The sequence below is a fragment of the Ovis canadensis genome, chromosome 7 (assembly GCF_042477335.2).
Source record: "Ovis canadensis isolate MfBH-ARS-UI-01 breed Bighorn chromosome 7, ARS-UI_OviCan_v2, whole genome shotgun sequence".
Taxonomy (NCBI): domain Eukaryota; kingdom Metazoa; phylum Chordata; class Mammalia; order Artiodactyla; family Bovidae; genus Ovis; species Ovis canadensis.
The window spans coordinates 87,913,109-87,935,563 of NC_091251.1; the positions used below are offsets into that span (position 1 = coordinate 87,913,109).

General features: G+C 37.6%; 1 protein-coding gene and 1 pseudogene across 6 annotated transcripts in view; one reads left to right on the plus strand and one right to left on the minus strand.

Annotated features, from left to right (window-relative positions):
- Positions 1-22,455, plus strand: part of FUT8 (fucosyltransferase 8) — a 315,512-nt gene that overhangs the window by 42,259 nt on the left and 250,798 nt on the right. For 2 of the 6 annotated variants that reach the window (XM_069596833.1, XM_069596831.1), the window contains exons 2-3: positions 7,882-7,979; positions 15,608-15,692. The gene's annotated coding sequence lies outside the window, so the exon portion shown is untranslated. The remainder of the gene's footprint in view (positions 1-7,881; positions 7,980-15,607; positions 15,693-22,455) is intronic. The other 4 variants (XM_069596835.1, XM_069596834.1, XM_069596832.1 and 1 more) reach the window with 2 other exon arrangements.
- Positions 1,368-3,158, minus strand: LOC138444239 (UDP-GalNAc:beta-1,3-N-acetylgalactosaminyltransferase 1-like; annotated as a pseudogene).

Consider the following 22,455-nt stretch of genomic DNA (forward strand, 5'->3'; position numbering starts at 1 on the left):
GGACAGAACAGGCTTTTCAGTGTTTTTATTTTTCAAATTCATACTGGTTATCAGTTCAAAATATTTTCTTTTTTGTTCTCTTTTTATTCTTAGAATGATTGTTAATGAGAAAAAACACGGCACAGTTAATGATGTCACTTGAATCTTTAGTTTTCCCTGTCCCTCAAGTATTGAAATATGACATTCCTTTCATGATATTCCTTCTGGCCATCATGTTCTCATTCTTTTTAGCGTCAGAGTCCTTTCCAAAAGGAAATATGCTGCCTGGCATTCTGTATTACCCCTGATTTCCAGGTGGAACAATGAGCCAGATGCGGTGACATCTAAAAACAAGGGGATTATATTTCTACAAACAAGACAGTAATTCAGATCTTCTTGCTTTAATTCTTCTCTGTTTTATCATAATGAGATTTTTATCAAAGTTCAAGAGATGACTGATACACAGTAGTGACCAATGGCTTCATATTAATAGAGCTATTCATAATAAACTCATCAGTGAAATATTGGAAAAAATTTAAAGAGTGATTTTTCACTGGTCTGTTTATATAATATTGAAACAACCATAGCACTGAAACACTCAGAAAGTACAAAACACTAATATTAAATGAAGATTGATAGCTTTGAAATACTGCAGCATCTTAAAGTATCTTGTGAATGACCAAAAACAGATAAAATTTTGGTATAACTTTAGTTTTTTTCCACAGAACTATATATTAAAAATACTGGTAATCCATGCAAGATATATACAAAATCCTGAACTGACTAGATTGTTCAGTGAATAAATAATATTCCACACTGCTTTATTGTTACAGACAAATGAGCTTTATAATTCAATGAAACCCTTTTAAAAGTTCTAGTCCATAGAATGATGTCCTCAAATTATTTGGTCCTATTAGTTTTATTAACAAAAACTCTGCATCCTTCTTGGTGGTGGTGATGGTTTAGTCACTAAATCGTGTCCAACTCTTGTGATCCCAGGGACTGTAGCCCAGCAGTCTCCTCTGCCCATGGGATTTCTCTGGCAAGAATACTAGAGTGGGTTGCCATTTCCTTCTCCAGGGTATCTTCCTGACCCTGGAATCGAACTTGGGTCTCTTGCATTGCAGGCAGATTCTTTCCTGATTGAGCTATGATGTTTAATTTCTCTGAATATCATCTTTAAAAGGCCCTACTTGATACTTGTCAGTATAAACCATAGGTCAAGTGCAACCCTCCCATCTTCAGTCTATGGGCTCTTCGTGAATTTCTGTTCCATGTCCAACACACTGACTGGCCCATGAGTTTTCTGTTGGAGATTTAATGGTCCTTACTTCAACACTTTCCACAAAGTATCCCTTCCTTCTCTAGGTGTTAGGTAGAATGTCAGATTAATAATGGCATGTGGTGTTCCGTAGCATACCTGCCAAAATGCGATACTTTCCTTGGAAGAAAAGTCACGGGCTTCAGTCACACATCTGAGTTGACAGACATCCAAGTGATTCCTATATAAAAAGAAAAGATTGGTGTTTTCTGGAATAGAATGTCCACTTTTAATAAATTCAAACAGATCCAAACATAAATATCTTCAGACTTGATGGATTTTATGTGCCTTGTCATTTTACAAATTGTATCGGCACCAGACCTCTGAACGTTATATAACCCAGTCCACTGCATTTGGGGGGAAACATCTTGAAGGTACACATGGCTGAGTCACTTCAGTCGTATCTGACTCTTTGTGACCCTACAGACTGCAGCCCACCAGGCTCCTCTGTCCATGGGATTCTCCAGGCAAGATTACTGGAGTGGGTTGCCATGTCCTCCTCCAGGGGATCTTTCTGACCCAGGGATCTTATGTCTCTTATGTCTCCTGCATTGGCAGGTGGATTCTTTACCACTAAAGGTATACTCCGAGTATGAAATGTGGGCTTTTTGGTAAAATCTTCTATAGGGATAAATATCAATTAGAAGATAACCTGTGAAAAATTTCTCTGAGTGGCTTAAATTTAAAAGATAATACACTAACTTGCCAGTATTGATGAAAACATAAGTGTCTGTCTTTATGATGTACCTAGCATTGGGGCAAAACTCAGTTATCCACCTAAATGCCCTAATCATCTTCAAGATCAGGTTATTGTTGTCATTTAGTTGCCAAGTTGTGTCTGACTCTGCTACCCCATGAACTGTAGCCTGCCATTTCCTTCTCCAGGGGATCTTCCTGACCCAGGGGTTGAACCCACATCTCCTGCTTGGCAGGTAGACTCTTTACCACTGAGCCACATGGGAAGCCCCAGGTTATTGTATGTGACTATAAAAACTCTTGTATTATATTGCCAGAATGGAGGTGTTTATCCTTTAAAGATAATGCTAACACTTTGTCTTCACTTTCAGCCTGTTGGCCCAGTAAGAAAAATGTAAGAACCTTGTATCCCCACCAAGACTTCTTTTCACCCCAAATGACTCTAATGGCCTGACTGACCTTCTCATCCAAGGGGTGCAAAATCACTAGGATGACAAGCAATGAGTTTTGATGAGAATAGTTTGAATGCTCTTGAAGTGTGAAGTGGAAGTCTTATCTGTAAATGGACTCTCAGAAGTACATCCAGGTCACACACTGTCACGTGGTGATGATGCAGACTGAGGTGCTACATCACCAGGAAACGGAAGAGCAACAGCAGCAGGAGGCTCCATTGGCGGGATCTCAGTGACATCCTGCCCGGAAGGGTGGAGCACTGGGGCCCTTTACAGCCACTCAGCAGCCCATGAGCCTCAGGTTCTGGCTGCTAGACACCGCACAACCCTAGGGGCTCCATTTAATCTTCTTGATTTATTCCTTCTGAGCAAAAGACCTTCAGTTTCACCAACAGGACATTCAGTAGTAAGAAGTAGTCAAAAATAACACTTGGAATTTCTTCTGAAAAACAGAGACTCTCAGATTGGCTTAAAATTCTGCCATATACTGTTTATAAGACACATGCCTGTAGAATTTCTGATGAAACCAAAGCAGTAGCTGAAGTTTTTGTTTTCCATACTCCATGCTATAATCAAAAGATTTGCCGTGCACTACTCTCAGCCGCCCGGGGAAAGATTAAACTATTCCCATTTGAAGACTCCAAACCCAGATGTTCCTTACCTCTGGTGGGGCAGCTGATTGTCGCGGCGGCCTGAGCCTCTGGGTGCATATTATTACCTACTTACTGATGTCTGTTTGCCAGCATAACATGTATGTTGGAAGCAGCAACTTCCCTTGTTATACCAGATTCATTGATGTATGTATTAATGCTACAGGAAAAGAGAGACAACATAGTATTGTTCTTCTCCTTTGGGTCTTACTTTCCACCTCTTTGTGTGTTCTCTCTTAATATTGTATGTGTGCTAATTGCCTATTTCACTTTTATGGTTACTGTTCTGAAATTCAACCACATAGTCTGCATTTATTATATGGTTAAGGATAACATTAACATGGTGAGTGGTGTTAACTGAATACATCTAATTTTTGGAAAATTTCAGCTTTCAGTGCAATCACAAAGTTAGATTAACCCATAGTTCGGGCTTCCCTGGTGGCTCAGAGGTTAAAACGTCTGCCTGCAATGCAGGAAACCTGGGTTCGATCCCTGGGTCGGGAAGATCCCCTGGAGAAGGAAATGGCAACCCACTCCAGTATTCTTGTCTGGAGAATCCCATGGATGGAGGAGCCTGGTGGGCTACAGTCCACGGGTTGCAGAGAGTCAGACATGACTGAACGACTTCACTTTCACTTTCCTTTAAAATAATTAAAATTATGCTTCCAGCCAAGTTGGAGTGGCAGGGATTGGTATCCTTTTACTTGAAATAACTAGGCAAAAAACATGAAACAGCAGTTCTTGAGGCATTTGCCATCAGGCAACCCAAGACATTGATCCCTGAGAGACAGGAAACAGCTGAGACCTATGCTTGGTCTAGCCTGGGGAGTGTTTTTAGGCATGGAATAGTAGAGCAGTAGAACCCCAGAGAAGGCTAGAGACTGGCCTGGATTGAGGAGACGGTGCTGGGAGCCTGAGAAGCCGAGGCAGCTAGAGCTCACGGGGCAGAGTACCAGAGGGGAGAGGGCGGCAAGAGAATGTTACAGATCCGCAGAAGTCCCTTCCAGGAAATCAGCTGAGTACTGATCAGTACATGCCTGTGAGGAAACTAAACCACCCAGAAGGAATCCAGTACTCAGCTCACACGTTAGGAATAGGGCCTGATTCACTGAGTGTCAACTAGAGCTTCTCTAATATTCTAGCTTTCATTTTTCAGATGTTTGATTTGGGTCTTTTTTCTGTGTTTTTAACTGAAATTGCACTCAAGTCTTTTCTCTAGCTTCACAGCATATAGAATACATTTATAATAACTTTTAATCCTAGTTTCCTGGTTTTATGAAAACTGTGTCCTTTCTGGATTGGTTTTCATTGATACTTCTCCTCATTTGTCTCTTATTTTCTTGTCTTTTTTTCTTGAAACCTCTTGGCAAATTAGTGAATGCTTGTTAGGTATGTAACAGAAGACATTGTAAATTATGCTTTGTTGGGTGCTGGATATTTTGTATTCCTCTACATGTTCTTGAAGCTTTTCCTAGAATGTATTTAAGTTACTTGGGAAGTATTTAATCCTTTAAGGTATTCCTATTTGGACCATTTAGTATAATTCTGCTCTATTCCTGAGGCAGAACCTTTCTGAATACTTTACCTGATGCCCTGTGAATTATGAGGTTTTCCATTTAGCTCACCATCTGTTTACAGATGTTAAGTTGAGGATCAGGTTGTTCCTTCAGGGTTTGTTTTTAAGCTCTGCTGGCATCATCATCAATTAATCTTTATTCTGGGACTAATTCAGCCCTGCTGAGGCCTCTGCTTATTGTCCAGAGTATGCAAGGTTGCTCTCCTCTGGTTAGGTACAACTCACATGTCCCTAGCTCTGAATGAACTGGTCATTTTTCTTAGTTCCCCAGTAGATTCCCTACCCCCCTCACCTTTGCCTTATGGAGTTTTACCCTGTGTGGGTGCATGCTAAGTCACTTCAGTCGTGTCTGACTTTTTGCGACCCTACAGATCGTAGCCCACCAGGAGTTTTAATCCTAAGTATGTGCAAATTAGCATGAAGCCAAAGACTCAAGAGAAGATGTCTGAGACTTTTTTCTTCATTACTCCCTCCTCTCTGGTATAGTATTCCAGTAATAATTGCCATATATCCCTTCTGAGCTCTGATGTTTGTCTTTTCATGTTGGTGGCCCTGCTGTGCTCTACTTTGGATCTCCCTGCCTGCAGTAGTGTCTGTAACATGTCTCTTAGCAGAAAGTCAAGGTGTATGTAGGCTTATCTAGCTTGTTTTCATCTCTCAGAGAATACAGATCTACACTAATTGTTGTCCAGTGTCTGGAAACTGTCCTGTCATCTATTTTGCCTAGTTTTGCAGTTGTTTACTGACTAAAGAGAAGTCTGGTACCAGTTACTTCATGATGAAGTATAAATCCCATAATACTGAATTATTGTGGGAGGTTGGTGAAGTTTTGTGAAGGAATCACGATGAGCCTTGACTGATTTTGTAGTTAACGGCCATTTAAGAATTGTCAGTTTATGGGCCCTGGGGGTAGTTGACTTGGGAGTGGTTTGTCCTTTTCAATGAGAATTTTCAGAAAAGATAATGTAAATTGTAAAGTGTTAGTCGCTCAGTTGTATCTGAGTCTTTGGACTCCATGGAATGTACCCTGGCAGGCTCATCTGTCCATGGGATTTCCCAGGCAAGAATACTGGAGTGGGTTTCCATTTTCTTCTCCAGGGCATATTCCTGACCCAGGGATTGAACCCAGGTTTCCTGCATTGCTGACAGATTTTTTTACCTTAAGACAATATACAAATGTGCTTGCTTTTGGTTTAGAATTATTTATTAAATGTTTTTATAGGCTCTTGTGTCTCAGAATAAATTTTTGACTATTGGAATTTACAATGGACATAGTTGGATTACTTTTGGGGAGATGGAACTGGTAATGATTCTTCTGTATTATTTCTAATCATCAGAAATTGGTTTCAATATGCTTTGCTGTCATTGGAGAAAGACTACATCTGACAATTTGAAAATAATCTCATGTTGTAACGACAGTAAATTAACTGGCAGAAAGACATGTTTCCATGGAGTGTTTTGTGTCTTTATGTTATTCTTGGGTTTTTCTACTTGGTGAGCTGCACATATGTACACACTCAGTGAACAGCATATGAGGTATGAATCTTCATTAAGACCATTTCACTTGTCGGTCAATCATAGTGCTGTGTGTCAAACATGTTACTAGATGATGGAGAATAGGTAACGAAAGAAGTAGGAGATAGTGTTGCTAACCAGAAGACTATATGGGATGGCACATATCAAAGGAAACAAAATATTCTTGCAGAGATGAATGGAGTACAGAATGATTTTATCTGCTCTCAGGCAGGAATGAGGAGCTGCAGTTTGAGAAAGTTGATGAATATGCATTGATTAACAAAGAGGATAAGGGAGGAAAAATCCTTCTTTTAAAAAGAAGGAATGCTGTGTTGCCTGGTGACAGCTGAGAATGACAGAATTGTTCTGTGGAAAACAAGCAAATTAAATTGACTTGAATCAAAGTTTGTGTGGAATATAGTCAGAAATGAGATTGTAGAGCTAACTGAGGTATAGGGATGTAGATGATTTCAAACTTTGATCTGGAAAGAGATGTTTCTGATTGACCTTGTGTTAAGATGTAGACAAAATTAAGAATTTTGTGTTCACAAAGTAGTTTTATAGGTACAGATTTATTTTAAGATGAACTATGAAGCAAATTAAGACACTGAGTGTTACTATGTTTGAATATAATTTGCAAAATGAAAGGCTGTTTCTTAGTGGGATTTGAGAGGCATTGTTGGTATTGTTCAGTCGCTCAGTCATGTCCAACTGCGACCCCATGGACTGCAGCACACCAGGTTTCCCTGTCCTTTACCTTCTCCTGGAGTTTGCTCAGACTCCTGTCCATTGAGTTGGTGATGCCATCTGAACCATTTCGTGCTCTGCTGTCCCTTTCTCCTCCTGCCTTCAATCTTTGCCAGCCTCAGGGTCTTTTCCAGTGAGTTGGCTCTTTGTATCAGGTGGCCAGGGTATTGGAGCTTCAGCTTCAGCATCAGTCCTTCCAATGAATCTTCAGGGTTGATTTCCTTTAGGATTGACCGGTTTGATCTCCTTGCAGTCCAAGGGACTCTCAAGAGTCTTCTCCAACATCACAGTTCAAAAGCATCAATTCTTTGGTGCTCAGCCTTCTTTATGGTCCAACTCTTACACCCATATGTGACTACTGGAAAAACCATAGCTTTGACTATACGGACTTTGGTCAGGAAAGTAATCACTCTGCTTTTTAATACGCTGTCTAGGTTTGTCATACTTTTTTTTCTAAGGAGCAAGCATCTTTTAATTTCACAGCTGCAGTCACCGTCCACAGTGATTTCAGAGGCCAAGAAAATAAAGTCTGTCTCTGCTTCTATTGTTTCCCCATTTATTTGCCATGAACTGATGGAACCAGATGCCATGAGCTTAGTTTTTTGAATGTTGAGTTTTAAGCCAGCTTTTTCACTCTTCTCTTTCACCTTCATCAAGAGACTCTTTAGTTCCTTTTCACTTTCTGCCATAAGGGTGGTGTCATCTGCGTATCTGAGGCATGTTGAAAGGTGTGGCCTGAAGAATAAGTGAATATGCAAAATTTTTACACGTTATGAGTAGCTACATAAGGGGAAAAAAGGGGACTTTAGAAAAGTATATAAAAGGGAACTTTAGAAAAGTATATAAAAGCTACATAAGGGAAAAAAAAGGGGACTTTAGAAAGCACATAATGGTAACTGAAGTTTGACTGAGGTTCATATTATATATGTATATTTTTTGTTCCAGGTTGCTGCTTTTTCTAAGAGAGCACCAATGACCCTGATGGTGTTTCCAGTTTTGATAAAGAGTTCTATTGCAGTTATTGATTAACTGAACAAATTCAGGTTAGTAGATTTTGTGGACAGTACTTCTCTTTTCCAATTATATGTTAATATTTTTTAGAAATGGATAATTTTGTATTTTAAGTTACATATGTATACACCAGTGAAGTAGAAAGGCCAAGTCAGTTTAAACTCTTACTGAATTATGTACCTACCACGCTACCTATTATGTACAATTTGCAGTGCATAAAATGAAAAATGTTTTATTTCCTATTTTATAGTTTTTTACTTTAAGGTGCTAGGTAAGTTGTGGGTGAATATTGTACACTGTACCTTTTCATCATGTGGCATCTTTAGTGCTGAAAATAAACTACTCATCTTAAAATAGTTTGAAACTTCTGGTAGCTTATTTTGAAAGATTTCATTCTCATTCATATTTCAGTTATACATTCACATTTTTATTTTTTAATTTTTTGTTAAGTCTGTTAATTTTGACAAATATATGTTCATTACCATAATCTTCTAAATTCACTCTTGTTGCCTTTTTGTAGTCAACCCCTCTCTCCATCTCAATCTCTAGCAACCACAGATCTGTTTTTTTGTCCCTGTAGTTTACTTTTTCCAGTATACCATTTAAGTGAAATCATTTAATGTGTAACTTTTAAAATCTAGCTTCTTTCATTTAGCATAATGCATTTGGATTTATCCATGTTGTGTGAACCAGTAGTTCATTCTTTTTTGTCGCTGAGTAGTGTCCTATTGTATGGATATACTGCAGTTAGTTCCCTGGTGGCTCTGACAGTAAAGAATCCTCCTGCAGGGTTGGAGACCCGGTTTTAGTCCCTGAGTCCGGAAGGTCCCCTGAAGAGCGGAATGGGTTTCCACTCCAGTATTCTTGCCTGGAGAATTCCGTGGACTAGGAGCCTGGGGTCCATGGGGTGGCAAAGAGTCAGACATGATGAGCGACTAATACTATCTATCTATCTATCTATATACATATACAGTTAGTTTATCCATTCACCATATGATGGACATGTGGGGAGTTTCTAGTTTTTGGTGATTATTGCAGTTGCGCTTTCTTCTTTTTTAATCCTGTGATAAAATGCACATAAAATTTACCTTAACCATTTTAAAATCTACAGCTCAGTGGTGTTAAGTATATTCACATTGTTATGTAGCTGTCACCACCATCCATCCTCATAACTTTTCATCTTGTAAAACTGAAACTCTATACCCATTAAACAATAACTCTCTATTCTCTGCTCCCCCAGTCCCTGGCAACCAGCACGATGCTTTCATCTTTATGATTTTGGCCACTCTAAGTACTTTATATGAGTGGAATTATACAGTGAGTTTCTTTCTATGACTGACTCATTTCACTTAGTGTAATGTGCTCAAGGTGCATCCATTTGTAGCATATTGCAGATTTTTCATCCCTTTTTAAGTTTTAATAGTATTTCATTGTGTGTATATATCACATTTTGCTTATCTACTCATCAGTTGATGAATATAGTTGAGTTGCTTCCATGTTTTAGCTACTGTGAATAGTGTGGCTATGAACAAGGGTGTACAGTGATCTCTTCAAGGCCCTGCTTTTATTTCTTTTTGTGTATATACTCAGAAGCAAAATTGCTAGATCATAAGATAATTCTATTTTTACTTTTTTGAGAAACCACCATACTGTTTTCCACAGGAGCTACACCATTTTATAGTTCCACCAGTAGTGCACAAGTCTTCCAGTTTCTTCACATCCTTGCCAGTGCTTATTATTTTCTTTCTTTTTTTTTAAGTAACCATCTTAATGGCTATGAGGTGGTATTGTACTTAAGTTTTCATTTGCGTTGCCATAATGATTGCTGACATTGAGCATCTTTTCATGTCATTTCATGTTGGTAATTTATATATTTTTAGAGAAATGTCATTTCAAGTCCTTTTCTCAATTTTGAGTCATGCTGGTTTGTTGTTGAGTTCTAGAGTTCAGTTTAGTTCAGTCGCTCAGTCGTGTCCGATTCTTTGCAACCCCATGAATCGCAGCACGCCAGGCCTCCCTGTCCATCACCAACTCCCAGAGTTCACCCAGACTCAAGTCCATCGAGTCAGTGATGCCATCTAGCCATCTCATCCTCTGTCGTCCCCTTCTCCTGCCCCCAGTCCCTCCCAGCATCAGAGTCTTTTCCAATGAGTCAACTCTTCATATGAGGTGGCCAAAGTACTGGAGTTTCAGCTTTAGCATCATTCCTTCCAAAAAAATCCCAGGGCTGATCTTCAGAATGGACTGGTTGGATTTCCTTGCAGTCCAAGGGACTCTCAAGAGTCTTCTCCAACACCACAGTTCAAATGCATCAATTCTTTGGAGCTTAGCTTTCATCACAGTCCAACTCTCACATCCATACATGACTACTGGAAAAACCATAGCCTTGACTAGATGGGCCTTAGTCAGCAAAGAAATGTCTCTGCTTTTGAATATGCCATCTAGGTTGGTCATAACTTTTCTTCCAAGGAGTAAGCGTCTTTTAATTTCATGGCTGCAGTCACCATCTGCAGTGATTTTGGAGCCCCCCAAAATAAAGTCTGCTACTGTTTCCACTGTTTCCCCATCTATTTGCCATGAAGTGATGGGACCGGATGCCATGATCTTCATTTTCTGAATGTTGAGCTTTAAGCCAACTTTTCACTCTCCTCTTTCACTTGTCATCAAGAAGCTTTTTAGTTCCTCTTCACTTTCTGCCATAGAGTGGTGTCATCTGCATATCTGAGGTTATTGATATTTCTCCCGGCAATCTTGATTCCAGCTTGTGCTTCTTCCAGTCCAGCTTTTCTCATGATGTACTCTGCATAGAAGTTAAATAAGCAGGGTGACAATATACACCCTTGACATGCTCCTTTTCCTATTTGGAACCAGTCTGTTGTTCCATGTCCAGTTCTAACTGTTGCTTCCTGACCTGCATACAGATTTCTCAAGAGGCAGGTCAGGTGGTCTGGTATTCCCATCTCTTTCAGAATTTTCCACAGTTTATTGTGATCCACACAGTCAAAGGCTTTGGCATAGTCAATAAAGCAGAAATAGATGTTTTTCTGGAACTCTCTTGCTTTTTCCATGATCCAGCAGATGTTGGCAATTTGATCTCTGGTTCCTCTGCCTTTTCTAAAACCAGCTTGAACATCTGGAAGTTCACGGTTCACGTATTGCTGAAGCCTGGCTTGGAGAATTTTGAGCATTAATTGTGTGGTAGTTTGAGCATTCTTTGGCATTGCCTTTCTTTGGGATTGGAATGAAAACTGACCTTTTCCAGTCCTGTGGCCACTGCTGAGTTTTCCAAATTTGCTGGCATATTGAGTGCAGCACTTTCACAGCATCATCTTTCAGGATTTGAAATAGCTCAACTGGAATTCCATCACCTCCACTAGCTTTGTTCGTAGTGATGCTTTCTAAGGCCCACTTGACTTCACATTCCAGGATGTCTGGCTCTAGGTGAGTGATCACACCATCGTGATTATCCGGGTCGTGAAGATCTTTTTTGTACAGTTCTTCTGTGTATTCTTGCCATCTCTTCTTAATATCATCTGCTTCTGTTAGGTCCATACTATTTCTGTCCTTTATCAAGCCCATCTTTGCATGAAATGTTTCCTTGGTATCTCTAATTTTCTTGAAGAGATCTCTAGTCTTTCCCATTCTGTTCTTTTCCTCTATTTCTTTGCATTGATCACTGAAGAAGGCTTTCTTATCTCTTCTTGCTATTCTTTGGAACTCTGCATCAATTTCTTATCAGATGTAGGATTTGCAAGTATTTTATCCTATTCTGTGGATTTCCTTTTTATTCTATGAGTAGTATCTTGTGCACAAAATTTTTAATTTTCATGAAGTCAAATTTGTTTAATTTCTCTTTTACATGTGCCTTTGGTGTCCACCTGTCCAAGAAATCATTGTGAAATTCAATGTCCTGATGCTTTAGTGCTTTGTTTCTTCTAAGAGTTTTATTATTTAAGTCTTACATTTCGGTTCTTGATCCATTTTCAGTTAATTTTTGTATATGTTATTAGGTGTGTGGACCAGTTTCCCCAGCACTCATTTGTTTAAAAGACTTACTTTTTCCCCATTGAATGGTCTTAACACCCTTATCAAAAATCATTTGAGCATATATGTGCGAGTTTATTTCTAAGCTCTCTTTCACTAGTCTGTGTGTCTGTCTTTATGACAGTGCTGCATTGTTTTGATTACTATAGCATTCCAGTGAAATTTTGAAATCAGAAAGGGTGAATCCTCTAGTTTTTCTGTTCTTTTTCAAGATTTTCTTGGCTAGTCGAGGTCCCTTGAGAGTCTTTTTGAATTTTAGGATACTTTTTTCTCTCTTGTGCAAAATTCTTTAGGATTTTGATAAGCGTTGCAAGATTGTTTTGGGTAGTATTGACATTTTAGCAATAGTATTTTAGAATATTAACGTGAGATTTGTTTCCATTTATTTATGTCTTCTTTAATTTCTTTCAGCAATGTTTTATAGTTTTCATTGTACAAGCCTTTCACCTCCTTGGTTAAGTTATTTCCTAAGTATTTTGTTCTTTTTTATGCTGTTGTCAATTAAGTTATTTTTGTAATTTTCTTTTCAGTTTGTTCATTGTTTGCGTATAGAAATGCAACTGACTTTAGTCTTTGTATATTTTTTTGCTGAATTCATTTATTACTTCTAACAGTTGTTTTGGTGGAGTCTGTAGGGTTTTCTACATAGAAGACCACATTATCTGCAAGCAGAGATAATTTTATTTTATCCTTTTCAGTTTGAATGCCTTGTATTCTTTTTCGTAATTGCTCTCACTTGAGCTTTCAGTGCTGTAGCCAATAGAAGTGATGAAAGTGAGCATTCTTACCTTGTTCCTGATCTTACAGGAAAAGCTTTTAGTCTTTCACCATTGAGTATGTTGTTTGCTGTGAGCTTTTCATATATGGCTTTATTATGTTGAGGTAGTTTCCTTCTATTCCTATTTGAGTGTTTTTTTTTTTTTGAGTGTTTTTTTTATCATGAAAGGATGTTGAATTTTGTAAAACACTTTTTCTGTGTTAGTTGAGATGATCATGTGAGTTTTTCCTTCATTTTGTTGATGTGGCGTATGACATAAATTTTTGTATGCTATGCTCTCCTTAGTTTTAGGAATAAATTCCACTTGTCATGGTATATAATATATTTACTGTGGAGTCATACAGTTTGAAATAAAAATGTGATTATATATTCTTTATTAAAATAATGTTACTTGTTTTTAAAGAGATCCCAATGATTTAACTGTTGCCTTTTTGGATTGGGATTGCATTTCTTTTTTAAAATGTCATTAAAAATTAACTAGAAAAATATTAACAGATCTTATGGGTATGGGAAGAGACTTGCAATTTATGATCTTTTTTTTTAATGATCATTTGAGTATAGAAAGAGAGGTGATGAAAATTATAAGATGGGGGTATATTGGAACTTATGTGTTATCCTTATTATGGAAAAATTAGGTAGCTTTCCTCAGTATAGTGGCAGATCAGAAAGGTACAATTTTTATGTAGTTAACCCTCATATAGGGAGCTCCAGGAGTTACCTGTTTAGAAAAGTCAAGTATTTATAAGAATTCTTCTGTCTTAAAAATGTATGTAAAAAGGACAAAGGTTGGGCATGAAAAGTCAATTTAAACTTTCTTGAGTGAATATTTGGGATGAAAATGATGGAAACTGTCATTCTGCCTTGGGGAAATTAAATTAGTAATATGAAAGATTAGCTTATTTAGTGGTATCAAAAAGCTATTTAAATATTTACAAGGAATATCTAGTTCATTATGTGCTATAGAAATAAAAATATTTTGAGCAAAATGTCATGCTTAGATTCAGAAAATGTTGGTTTCAATTTCACCTCCAAAGCCTGAACACTAAAAAGAGTCAGTGCAACTTTGACCTGTTCTCATGTTTCTGCATGTCTTTAGATAAATTATATAACTTTCATAGTCTCTGTTAGATAAGTGGTATGCTATATTATGTTCTCAGGGAACGTTTCAGAAATAGATAAAACATTTTAGGCAGAGACAGAGCATTTTAAAGATGTTCCTGAGAGAATGTTTGTTCATTGGGCAGATTCAGCACAGAGTCAAAGATGACACTATGCTCAGAAGTTCTTCAGAATTTGAGCTCTTTTGTGAGTGTCTTATTAATTCTATTAGTTATCTGGCATAACTTTATAATAAACATGAAAAACATTTGTTGTTGTTCAGTTGCTCAGTCGTGTCTGACTCTTTGCGACCACATGGACAACAGCACGCCAGGCTTCCCAGTCCATCACTGTCTCCCAGATCTTGCTCAAACTCATGTCCATTGAGTCGGTGATGCCATCCGATCATCTTGTCCTCTGTTGTCCCCTTCTCCTCCTGCCTTCTATCTTTCCCAGCATCAGGGTCTTTTCCAGTGTTTCTGAAACATTACTGAAAGCCAAATATTAGAAAAAAGAGATGAATTACTAGTTTGTGAAGTGAAGTGAAGTCGCTCAGTCGTGTCCGACTCTTTGCGACCCCATGGTCTGTAGCCTACTGGGCTCCTCCGTCTATGGGATTTTCCAGGCAAGAATACTGGAGTGGATTGCCATTTCCTTCTCCAGGGGAACTTCCCGACCCAGGGCTAGAACCTAGGTCTCCCGCATTGTAGGCAGACGCTGAGTTTGTAAGAATACTGATTCCATTTGCTGAAGAGCATGTCATGAAATTTTAAGGTAAATATTATATAGTTCCTGAAGTCTGTTAGAATTTCATGTACCTACATTCTCAAGTAGATGATTGAACTTCTTGATGATGAGGGTCATTTTAGATTTTGGTGTTTTCTAAAAGAATTATTTCTACTGCAAGTATTACTACTTGCTGAATGAATGACTTAGTCCCACCCATTAGTGGACTTCTTTGAGTTCATTAGAGCCCCATTGCATCTGTGGATTCTTCAAGCTTGTCAGGGCAAGAAGTAGAAAGTTAATTTTCTGAAATCATGAGAAAATAGAATCAATCAGAACCGTGAAAACTATACTTGTAGAACTGTTAAGTGACATGGACCTTAAGGAACATTTAGTCTAATACTTGTTTGTTTTTTTTTTTTTTTTGTAAATAGGAAAGTGGAGACCTGGAAAGGTGAGGTGATATGATTTAGTCACACAGCTATATGGAGACACGTTATGTAGTGCTCATTTTACTCACCATATTGCCTCTCTTCCTCCAGGGATCATTGCTTGATCTTAGAGTTGAAATAAAGTTAAATTGCTCAATTTAAAATTATTTATTTGCAAAACTCAGTTTTAATTTCTCTTTCAACTGATTTTAAGTTAAAACAGGTTACTATTGAAAGGGTATGAGATAGGATCTTCATTTTTAAACAGATGCAAAAATATGCTGATATTAAATATGTAGCTAGAAAAATCTAGCAAATTATGTTTCATTTTTCAACAACCTTAAAATTTTTATGTGGATTAATTTAAAATGTATAATATTAAATGAGACCCAAAGTTTTACAAATTTTAGATAAATTTGGACCTTGGATTTCTGGGTTAAAAATCTAAGTACTCTAAAATGTGGATTATATTCTGCTCTTGAGGATTTCATTTAATAATCGTATTTACAGGTAAAATTGGTGAAGTTCAGAACTAGTAAACAGTTTTCTATTTTTTTCTTTTAATTTTGGCTGCACTGCACAGCAGGAGGATGTTCAGTGTCCTGACCAGGGACTGAATCTGTGCCCCTTGCAGTGGAAGTGCAGAGAATTAACCACTGAACCTCCAGGCAAGTCCCTGTTTTTCTTTTTTTTTTTTTCACGAGCACTACTAAACCTAAAAAATTAGCAAACAAAACAAAAACCCTCGTTCAGTATACTCTTTTGAAAATGTAATAGTTTAAAATAAAAGTAAGAATCAAACATATAATTATTTACTTTTGCATATTTGATATACAGTAGGCTTGTTGCGAGAGACTGTTTAAGACATACAAAGTGGTTTTAGGTCATACAGGTAATATACCTTTTTGTCTAAACGTTTTCTTCCTGGAACATTTTCTACTCATTGCTTTATACTAACTTCATCCTGATTTCCTAAAGTCTCTAGCCCTTTAGGACAAGGGAGATACCTATTGAGAGGTGATTCTCTATGATCTCTTATGCTTCAGCGCATCTTCTGAGCCAGAGACATTGGCAGCTTTTGTTGAGGGCCCCCTTTTGAAAGAAATTTGCATCACAGACAGCCTGAGAAGATAGAAATAGTATTTCCATAACAACAGAGGGCAGATTTCCTTACTGTCCAGGATAATCAAGATAATCTCTCTTGGGAAAAGGTGGGATATTTTTGCTTGCAACTCCTTTAAAATATTGACGGTTCCTAGGTTTCAGCTTTCTTCTCCTGTAATGTAACCCGCTGTGTGTGCAGCATCACCTGGCTTTCCTTGTATTGCCCTTTAGGAATTGGAGCTTGGGGAACCAGTGCAAAAGATGATACACTGGCTACAGCTGTTGTTTTGAGTAGTAAACTTCTCTTTGTTTCTGACCCGGGGTATCATATTTTCTGCCAGGATTATCTGATACTGGCTCACCGAATATTACTAACACAACCTATTGATAAAACAAAGTTGAGTTTATTGCTTACTGTGGTAAAGGAGAATACCACCTTGACAGATATTTGATAATACCTTAAAAGGGCAAAGTCAAGGTAAAAATTTTAGAATTTGAAGTTTGATTTTATTTGAGTCTTGCAGTGGTGATGATGGAGCTTGATTAATATTGAGTAAGTATCACGAATATCAATACAACAATTTAGAATTGATCAAAACAGCAATGCAAGTATTTCAAAAACTGTTGATGCTTTCTGTTGGAGTCTTGATGAGTCTTTTGTGAAATTTCTGTAATGAACAATCAAGTTATGTTCCCACAAGAATATCCTGGAATAGTAGAGTATGCTAATGAAGACATTGGACTAGTAAAGCCAGGCTCGTGTACACAGAAAGGGGTGTGTGTATGTATGTGTGTAGGTGTTTTAGTTTCCTAGGGATGCTATAACAAATTGCTGTATAATTAGTGACTAATTAGTCACTTAAAAGAATAGCCTCTAGGGGAATAATTCTTTCCTCTTTTCGAGCTTCTGGTATTTTTAAGCAATCTTTGGTGTTTCTTGGCTTGTGGCAGCGTACCTTTAATCTCTACCTCTGTCTTCACATGGTGGTCTTCCCTCTGTGTGTGCGTGACTCTTTGTTACTCTATGGACTGTAGCCTGCCAGGCTCCTCTGTCCATGGGATCCTCCAGGCAAGAATACTGGAATAGGTTGCCTCTAGGGGATCTTCCCTCTGTATCTCTGTCCAAATTGCCTTCTTTTTATAAGGATACTAGTCGTTGGATTAGAGCCCACCCTAATCCAGTATGACCTTACGTTACCTTGATTACATCTGCAGAGATCCTGTTTCCAAGTGAGGTCAAATTCACATGTTCCAAGTGGAAATTTGAGGGGTGGGTAGTATTAAATGCATTGCAGAGTATATGGTTTCAGTTCTGTGTTCAGTCTGTGTGGCTAGATGCTTTTGGTTCTCAGTAGCCAGGAAACTCTCACAGTCTCATTGCTTTGCATGCATGTAGGTTAAAAATCTCAGGCTCATCGGAGTTGTTAACAACAGCATGGTATATTGTGGAAGGAATACCAGTATGGAAATCAAGATGCTTTGGTTCTAGTTTCTGTCCAGTTAGTCAGTCAGTTTGGTTGCCTACTTGTGTCCGACTCTTTGTGACCCCATAGACCGCAGCACGCCAGGCCTCACCGTCCATCACCAGCTCCCGGAGCTTCCTCAAACTCATGTCCATTGAGTCTGTGATGCCATCCAACCATCTCATCCTCTGTCGTCCCCTTCTCCTCCCACCTTCAATCTTTCCCAGCATCAGGGTCTTTTCAGATGAGTCAGTTCTTCGCATCAGGTGATGGTGGAGAGTTCTGACAAAATGTGGTCCACTGGAGAAGGGAATGGCAAACCGCTTCAGCATTCTTGCCTTGAGAACCCCATGAACAGTATGAAAAGGCAAAAAGATAGTTTCTGTCCTGCTGTTAACTATAATAGCTTGGAAAAGTTACTGTCTTCTCCAGCTGTTAGTTTCTCAATGGGTAAAAGGAGAGGTTTGAAAGAAGAGAATAGGAATGTATCTCTGAGGGCCTCTCTAGCTCTCAGGTTCTGAAGTTCTGTAATTGTTGAGTGTCTGCTGTATACTGTATTGGTATTAGTTTTGTTGGAGTGACAAAATTAAAAAATAGAGAATGCTTTAAGTGCTAATCTGATGTATTCTGACATGTGAATATAGCCTTATTTATGTTTTGTTTGCTTGAGTTAAAATCATTAATGAAGATATTGGGTAAACATGGAATTAGCCCATTTTAGTCCATTCCATTCTCTCTGACTTACTATATTTTATTTTTCAGTATGAATATTGTATTTAGAATAGAGACATTCTTCAGGTCAGTTAATTCGTTTAAAGTTAGAAAAATGTTTTGTTGCTCTACTCTCTCAGCTGACTTCAGAAAATGAAATAACCTTTTCTGAAACAAGCATGATGTAGACTATGGAAGTATTTGATTCCTTTTGTGATTCACAGTCTTCACTGTCTGTGTAGTATTTATTTTTTTGTTTTTTGGATGCTTGAAAATCTAGAAAATTTCTTTCCCCTCCTCCCCAGCTACTCCTGCAATTCCGCAGGAAAAAAAGCAAGGAAGGAAGACCATGTTGAACACATTTTCCTTTTTTAAAATTTTCTATATTTTTTATTGAAGTATAATTGACTTACAGTGTACTAGTGGAAAGTGATGAGTTGTTTTTTCAGCTTCTTTGACCAGTATAGGCCTATTCACATGATCTGTTTCTCCTTGAGTTTGCATTGGCACATTGTGTCTTTCAAGGAATTGGTCCATTTCTTCTAAGTTAGCAAATTTATGGGCATAGAATTATTCAAATCTTTCTTTATTATCCTTTTAATATCTGTAGGATTGCTAGTGATGGCCTATCTTTCATGTCTGATATTAGTAATTGACTTCTTCACTCCTTTTCTCCTTAGGAAGCTTGGCTAGCAGTTTATTCATTTTATTGATCTTCTCAAAGAACCAGCTTTTAGTTTTGTTTATTTTCTTGTTTACTGTTTTTAATTTCACTGATTTCTGCTCTGATTTTTATTATTTATTTTCTGCTGCTTATTTTGAATTTAATTTTTTTCTTTTCCTTGTTTCCTAAGGCAGAAACTTGAGTGGTCAGCTTTACTTTTTAAATTTAAATATATGCATCCAGTGTTAAGTTTCTTTCTGAGAGAGAAAATGTAGTACGGTATTTGCTGTATCCCACAGATTTTTATGCTTTATTTTCATTTTTATTTAGTTAAAATTTTTTTAAAAAATCCTCAACACTTTGATTCATGTATCATTTGTATATGTTGTTAATATCTACGTACTTGGGGATTTTCTGGCTGTCTACTGTTACTAATTTCTAGCTTAATTTCATTGTGGTCTGAGACCATATTTCATTTGATATCTGTTCTTTTAAGTTTGTTAAGGTGTATTTCCTAGCCCAGAATATAGTCTGCTTGGTGAATGTTCCCTCTGAGCTTGAGAAGAATGTATATTCTGCTGTTGTTGAATGAAGTAGTCTATAGATGTCAATTGTGTGCTGTGTTCACTTATATCTAACTCTTTGCAAGACCATGGACTATATCCCACCAGGCTCCTCTGTCTATGGAATTTTCCAGGCAAGAATACTGGAGCAGGTTGCAATTTACTGCTCCAGGGGTTCTTCTCAACCCAGGCATTGAACCCACGTCTCCGTGTCTCCTGCAGTGGCGGGGGCATTCTTTACCACTGTGCCACCTGGGAAGCCTCTATGGATGTCCATTAGATCCAGTTAATTGATGGTGCTGTTCAGCTCTGTGATATTCTTAATGATTTTCAGCCTGTTGGTTCATTTACTGATAGTGGGGTATTGAAATCTTCAGATATAATAGTGAATTTATGTATTTCTTTTTGCAGTTCTACTAGTTTTTATCTCAAGTATTTAGTTCTGTTGTTAGCTGCGTGTATATAAGGATAGTTATATCTTCTTGGAGAATCAATGCTCTATCATTATATACTGTCTCTCCTTATTCTGGAAATCTTCCTTGCTTTGAAGTCAGCTCTTTCTGTTTTCTTTTGGTTAGTGTTAGCATAGTGTATCTTACTTTATCCCTTTTCCTTTAGTAAATCTATGCCTTTATAAGTGGGTTTTTGCAGACAACATATAGTTGGGTCTTGTCACTCTGAATTGGTGTATGTAGATCACTGAAATTTAAAGTAATTATTAATATACTTATTAGTATTTACCGTATTTTAAATGTTTTCCAGAATCCCATGGATTGAGGAGCCTGGTGGGCTGCAGTCCACGGGGTCACAAAGAGTCAGACACGACTGAGTGACTTTACTTTACTTTACTTCATTACTTGCTCTAGTTCTTAGTTTCTATTTTTTTTTTTCCTTTTTAATTTTTTTTTTTTTGGCCTTCCACTCTGTTTCTGCTGTCTCTCATTTTAATTGAGCATTTTATATGGTTCCATTTTCTATCCTCTTATAGCATATCATTATATATCTTAAAAGAAACTTTTTTGAATAGTTGCCTCAGAGTTAACATTTATACATTTCTAGGTAATTCAAGTTCATTTTCAAATAATACTACACTACTTCATGGATACACAAGTACCTTAGAGTGTTCTCAGTTCCTTTCTCCTATCCTTTATCGCATTTCTGTCATTCATTCAAGTTTTCTATAAGCTGTGATCACAAAATATATGGTTTTGAACACATTATTTGTTAGACTAAGAATAAGAAAAATAAGAGTTTTAGTTTTGCCTTCATATATTGCTTTTCTTATGCTCATCATTTCTTTATATAATCCATGTTTCTTACCAGTATATAATTTTCTTTCTATCTGAAGAACTTGTTTTTACATTTCTTGCAAGGCAGATCAGTAGGTTTTCAGTTTTCTCAATTTTTGTCTGAGAAGGTTTCCCCCCTCCCCCCACTTTTGAAGGATAATTTTGTTGGGTACAGAATTCTAGGTTGGTGTTTGTTTGACTCATTTTGTTTGCATGGTTTCTGAAGAGAAAGTTCAATGTAATTCTTATTTTACTTCCTTGTAGATAAGGCTTTTTTTTTTTTCCTCTCTTTGTTTCTATCTCTTCTTTTTTCTGTTGATTTACACATCTGTTTCTCTGTAGTTTTAATATGATATGCCTAGGTGTAAGTATTTTAGTATTTGTCCTGTTTGGTGTACACTGAGCTTCCTGGATCTGGTTTGGTGTGTATTACTAAAGACATTTTTGTTTTCTGTTACATTGTTGTTGATTTGTAACATTTCCTATTGATCTTTTCTTAGAGTTTCCATGTTCTGCTTTTATTACCCATTTGTTCTTACATGTTGTTCACTTTTTCCATTAGAGCCCTTTGCATATTTACCATAGCCTTTTTTTAACCCATTGCTAATTCTAAAATTAGAGTCTGGTTTTGAGGCATGCTTTGTTTCTTCAGATTTTTTTTTTTTTGCCTTTACAATGCTTTGTAATTTGTTATTGCTATCCAAACATGGCATATTAGATAAAAAAGGGGAGGTAAATAGATCTTTCAGTTCAGTTCAGTCCCTCAGTCGTGTCCGGCTCTTTGCAACCCCGTGAATCACAGCATGCCAGGCCTCTCTGTCCATCACCAATTCCCAGAGTTCACTCAAACTCATGTCTATCTAAATAGATCTTTAGTGTGAGGCTTTATGTTTATCTGACTAGGATGCCATGCCGTGCATATGTGTTCAGTTGTGTCTGACTCTTTGCAACCCAATGGACTGTAGACTGCCAGGCTCCTCTGTCCATGAGATTTTCCAGGCAAGAATATTGGAATGGGTTTCCATTTCCTCTTGGGATCTTCCTGAACCAGGAATCCAACCCTTGTCTCCTGCCAATATTGGCAGGTGGATTCTTTACCACGGAGCTACCTAGAAAGCCTGTATTTGATGTCAGAGGCTAACATTTCTTGCAGTGTCCTTATTTGGCTTGTTCTTTTGTCTTTGGGTTATGTAGAGAATCTTTAAATGGGGTCTCAGACTTTGAAGTTCTTTTACCTATAATGCTCTGTTATTGTATAGAGTTGTACTGATATGGAGGTAAGGTGGTTGGGAGTTCTGTGGTATTGTGATTAGGTCTCAGTTTTTTAAACCTGATTTGTGTATCTCTTCTGTTCTTTGAAGGCTGGAGGGAGCTGGAGTTAGGTAAGGTACTTCCTGGTAGGCTAGGTTCTGTTAAAATAATTTTCTTTTCAGACTGTCCTTTTTAAGAAGAACAGAAAGCTTTGGGTATATTTTAAGAATTATTATGTCTCCCTTCCCCCTGCTGAAATAAAGAAATTTTTCTCAGATTATCACAGTTGAAAACCTGGTAGGGCTCCTGGAGGTAAAACTCGAGAAACTGTTAGGCCTTTCAAAGACTGAGCTCTCTCACGGTTTTTCATTCTAAGCTAGTCTACA